Genomic DNA, 5,718 nt, shown 5'->3' with positions numbered 1-5,718 from the left:
AAAGTTTAAGTTCTTAGAAACAAATCTGATAAGTTGGTGTAGCATGTGTACTGTTTTCATTTGTGATGTCAAAACAGATTGTATAATTATTATCTTGTAGTAGGAAACACGAAAATAGATAAGAGTTGGATACAATTGCCAAATAGGTTTTGGCCAGCGTATAAAAAAGGAATTCAGGATTTTATTGATATTGCTCGTGGTCATGTAGACAGTGCGGGCAGGACTAGGTGTTCATGCAAAGAGTGCAAAAATAGGAATTACAAGCACATCAATGAGGTAAATGATGATCTAGAGAGGTTAGGCATGGACAAGAAGTATACTCGTTGGGTATTTCATGGAGAAGAATATGAGGAATTAAGTGATGATGATGATGACGACGATGATGATGGCAATGGTGTTCAAATGGTAAATTTTGATGGGTTAGATGACATGATTGAAGATTTACAAGCTTCAACACATGTTGATAATTTGGAGCCTCACGTGGAACATGGGGAATCCGGAGATGATGATGCATTGAATGCAAATGAAGGTGAAGGTGGCTTTAACAGCAATGGAGGAAATGTAGATCCATATGATGACCTTTTAAGGGAAGCACGCCAACCTTTGTATCCAGGTTGTAAGATTTCTAAGTTAGATTATCTTGTGAAATTGCTTCACTTAAAGATAATCAATCGCTGGAGTAACAAATCGTTCACTATGATTCTCCAGTTGATTAAAATCGGATTGCCTGAAGGTGAGACACTACTAAAATCTCATTACGAGGCGAAGACATTAATGCGTAATCTGGGACTTGGTTATATCCCAATACATGCATGCAAGAATGATTGCATGTTGTTTTGGAAAGAATATGACAGTCTTCAAAATTGTCTCGAATGTGGGGAGTCAAGGTATAAAGTTTGTGAAGGCAAGACTAAAAAAATACCACAAAAAGTGTTGCGTTACTTTCCACTTAAACCAAGACTCAAGAGGTTGTTTATGTCGAGGGTTACTGCTGCAGATATGAGATGGCACAAAGAAAAACATGATAGGGAGGAGAATGTACTAAGGCACCCAGCAGATTCTCAAGCTTGGGGCAATTTTGATAAGGAACATGAGTGGTTTGCCAATGATCCTCGCAATGTTCGCTTAGGTCTTGCAACTGATGGATTTAACCCATTTGGAAATATGAGTAGCCAATACAGTATGTGGCCTGTAATGGTGATACCATATAATTTACCACCGTGGAAGTGTATGAAAGAATCGTTCACCTTCATGACGTTACTTATTCCAGGACTTTCATCACCTGGGAATGATATCGATGTCTATTTACGACCTTTGATTGATGAACTTAAAGAGTTATGGAAAGATGGGGTGGAGACTTATGATGCAGTGGCAAAGAAAACATTTCGGTTGCATGCTGCAGTGTTATGGACTATAAATGATTTTCCCGCATACGGTAATTTATCTGGTTGGAGTACCAAGGGCAAACTAGCTTTCCCTAATTGTAACAAGGATACAATTTCCATGTATTTGAAGAATGGACGAAAGTTGTGTTATATGGCAAATTGTCGTTTTCTGCCGCTAAGGCATGCTTGGAGAACTCGTGGCAAACAATTATTTGATGGAAATAGGGAGAGCAGGTTGCCACCTAAAGAGTTGTTTAGGGATGAATTGTTATCACAAGTGAACTATGTAGAACCCCTTCAGAAATTTGGAAAGCCTAAAAAAAAGAGAAAGCGTACCGAGATGGAGTTAAACTGGACAAAGAAGAGCATATTTTTTGAGTTACCCTATTGGAACACTCTTAAGCTGCGACACAACCTTGATGTTATGCATGTTGAAAAGAACATTTGTGACAATATTGTGGGGACATTGCTAGACCTAGATAGCAAAACAAAAGATTCAGTAAAAGCTAGATTAGATTTGGCCGCATTTGGTATAAGAAAAGAGTTGCATCTAATCCCAAGAGGAGATAAGTTTGTAATACCCCCGGCATGTTACACATTGTCATCTTCAGAGAAAAAATCTTTTTGCTAGTGGCTGAAGTCGGTGAAGTTTCCTGATGGCTATGCGTCTAACATTTCTCGATGTGCAAATGCTAAGATGGTAAGATAACAGGAATGAAAAGTCATGACTGTCATGTGCTCTTACAACAACTTCTCCCGATTGCAATACGTGGTTTCTTGTCAAAGGATGTAGCCATTGCATTGGTTGAGTTGGGCCTGTTCTTCAAAGAGTTATGTTGCAAGACGCTAAAATTGGAAGTACTTGAGAAGATGGAAAAAGACATTGCAGTTATACTTTGTAAGCTCGAGCAAATATTTCCTCCTGCATTTTTTGATGTAATGGTTCATTTGGTCGTTCACTTGCCGCGAGGGCTTATACTTGGAGGACCGGTGCAGTATAGGTGGATGTATCCTATTGAAAGGTAAGGCATATGACTTGCAATTCATTTAACGTGAAATTAGCATTTTAAAGTTAAAATTTTTATTATACATTAATCATATATGTGTGATTTGTAAACAGGTATCTACACACGCTAAAACAATATGTTCGAAATAAGGCTCGCCCCGAAGGTTCAATTGCTGAAGCATACGTTGACAATGAATGTCTCACGTTTTGCTCCATGTATCTTTAAGGAATTGAAACTCGGTTCAATTGTGAAAAAAGAAATTATGATGGTGGTAATGAGAATCAAAAGACAGGATTTGATGTTTTCACACAGAATGTTCGACCATTTAGAGCTTATACAAATATCATTCTCGAACCAAAGGATCGAGACAAGGCTCATTACTATGTGTTGAATAATACAGAGGAGTTATCAACTTATTTAGAGTAAGTTCTACTGCATTTAACTTATCAATTCTATTTTATACATTTTAAGCCACTTTAAGCTGTTAAGTTTATGTGTTTGATATGCATGTAGTCAACACATGACAGAGCTTCAAATGGAAAGCTCACGCAACTTGCCTGAGAGACAAGAAATGTTGTTTCCTAGTTGGTTTGAAAAACGTGTAAGTGTTTGTACTGTTTATTTTAATGTTATTGTTATGAACCGGAATAGTATGCTAATTATGCTTTACTGATTTGGTGTACATTTTTATGAATAGATGCAAATATTACGCAATGAGAACTCTCCTGAAGCTATCGATGAATTGTATTCATTGGCATGTGGACCTGATACACGTGTGAAACGTTATAGTGGTTGCATTGTTAATGGGATTAGGTTTCACACCAAAGATCGAGAGAAAAATCTTCGAACCCAAAATAGTGGTGTTACTATAAAAGGAGAACACCAAGGAAAAGAGACTGACTTTTACGGTATTTTGACCGATGTTTTTGAAGTCAGTTATCTATTCGGGAAGAGAGTTTATCTTTTCAGATGTGATTGGTATGATGTTGGTAATAGAAGGACAGGGATACAAACGGATGGTTTTTTCACTAGTATTAATACCTCCAAGACGTGGTATAAAGATGACCAGTTTGTCTTAGCCACACAAGCATGCCAAGTTTTTTACGTCGATGATATCAAATTGGGTAGTAGTTGGCAAGTTGTGCAAAAGACAAAGCCTAGAAATGTGTTTGATGTTCCAGAGATGGAAGAAGAGATTGAAGCAGGAGGCACTGATGAGGCATATCAACAGGAGGAGCATACTGGGATGGATTTGGATAATGTCCAACATGATGAAACACATGAAGCTAGTAGCAGCGGAATCCAAAATGAACCTATAACACCCATACAACTAAATAGAGACGATATGGACCCAAATGAAGTTGATGCCAACGAGGTCGTGACTGCTATGGAAAGTTGCCTTCATGACAATACCATTGTTGATGAGGAAACTGAAGAAGAGGATGATGATACATTAATGGATTATTGTTTAGAGGAAGAAGTTATCATATCGAGTGATGATGACATGGACGTATATTGAATATATTTTTAGTAACTTCATTATCCATTTTGTTATTGAATGGAGAGCTTTATCTTAGATTTTATCTTGTTTTTCCATTGAGTAGAAATACTATATTAAACCTGATTTTTCTAGCATGTGTTTCATTTTTGGATATGTTGCATACTATATTAAACCTGATTTTTATCATTCATGAATTCTTTCTTTCATATTCATGTTATATCTGTTTCTATAGTTATGGTACCTGGTCTAAATCGACCCTCGAGGGCACAATCTATTCCACAACCTCAGTCTGTGGTTAATGAGGTGAATGGTTCGAGTGTCGGTAAGATTATAATTAATGGTTTTGTGTAATTCATTAGTTAGTTCAAATAAAATGTCGTGGAAGCTCATACTTTTTTGTTTAACAGCTCCATTTAAGAAGAAAAGAGGTAAGGCTATGAATCAGAAAGTCATAGACTACAAAGACGTTATTTGTCAGAAACCAAGGATAGAAATTCAACCAGGTAATACTAGACCTGTGGGGAAGTGGAGTGCTCAATTTGTCAGGGAGATTGGCCTAGTTGCACGTCGACATGGTCCTCTTATTGGCCATGATTGGAGTAAAGTGGGAGAGGAAGTGAGAAAACCATTACGTGACCGTATTCTGGTAATGGAGTTTTATGTTTTAGCTATATGATATACCATAATTATTTTATGTAACTTTAAACTACATTTCTTTTTAGGAAAAATTGGATGTGGATATGCACCTTCCACATGTGAAGTACTGTGGGGCCTTAATATTAGGGGGCACGCGTTTAAGAGGATTTAGGTGTAATCTTCACAAGCATTATAGGAGTTTCAGAAATGATGGAGTCGCACGATCACACCCTTATAGTGGCTTGGCACAAGAAAAATGGAATGCGTGTTGTGATTTCTTTAGAAAAGAAGATTTCAAGGTAATATACTTTATTGTGCTAATTAGGAAACTACTATGTATTGAATTATACTTAAGGGTTGTGTTGATTTCTTAAAGAAAAACTACATACTCGTTGTAATTTTATGTTTTAGCTTGGTCTGTCTTTCTATTTGGATGATGTAGGGAGTACTTAATTTATTGGATTTTGAATGAGTTCAATTTAATGTTTTTGTTGGCATTGCTTTTGATATTGTATTCATTTTATTGCAGAAAATTAGCGAGCAAAATTCAAATAATCGGCAAAAGCTCAAAACAAACCATTGTGGTGGTTCAAAGTCATTCCTAGGATACTTGGAGGAATCTGTAACTTTCTTTATTTACATACATTGGGTTACTTTTTTTTTGGTTTGATATTATTTGAAGTAAATTATAAAGGGATATGTTTTCAAATCTTTACAGCGTGACTCTGAGACTCAGGAACCTATTGGAAAGATCGAATTCTATCGTCGAACCCACTTTAGCAATAGTAAGGGATGGACTAGTCTCATTGTTGAACAAAACTATGTAAGTAAATTTACTTGTACCTAGCTTTACCATGGTGTACTTATAGTTCGATATATTTATGCCCAATTTAAACTTATACCCGAATCACGACAACTTAAAAGTCGAAGTCCGGAAGTAGAAGGTGTTGAGCCAAAGACTGAGGATGAAATTTTTATTATAGTATTGGGTGTAAGGTCTGGATACTCCAATGGCCTTGGGCATGGGGTCCTTCCAGAGTCATCTAGAACGCTGGCATCCCTTCATTTAGAGGAGGAAGTGCAAAGGAGGAGGGACGAGGAGGAAGTGCAAAGGAGGAGGGCTGAGGAAGCTGAAAAGCGTAACGAGGAGCTCACTGCTGAAATGATATCTCAAAGAAGTCAAATAGAG

General features: G+C 37.0%; 1 pseudogene; it reads left to right on the top strand.

The window, feature by feature from the left end:
- The first annotated feature begins 303 nt into the window (after positions 1-303).
- On the top strand, positions 304-3,911 carry LOC147511958 (uncharacterized; annotated as a pseudogene).
- Positions 3,912-5,718: the final 1,807 nt, after the last annotated feature.

This window comes from Coptis chinensis, chromosome 3, assembly GCF_015680905.1.
Source record: "Coptis chinensis isolate HL-2020 chromosome 3, ASM1568090v1, whole genome shotgun sequence".
Classification (NCBI taxonomy): Eukaryota; Viridiplantae; Streptophyta; class Magnoliopsida; order Ranunculales; family Ranunculaceae; genus Coptis; species Coptis chinensis.
Note: the sequence above shows the minus strand (reverse complement) of the source record. Positions and strands in the feature narration are given on the sequence as shown.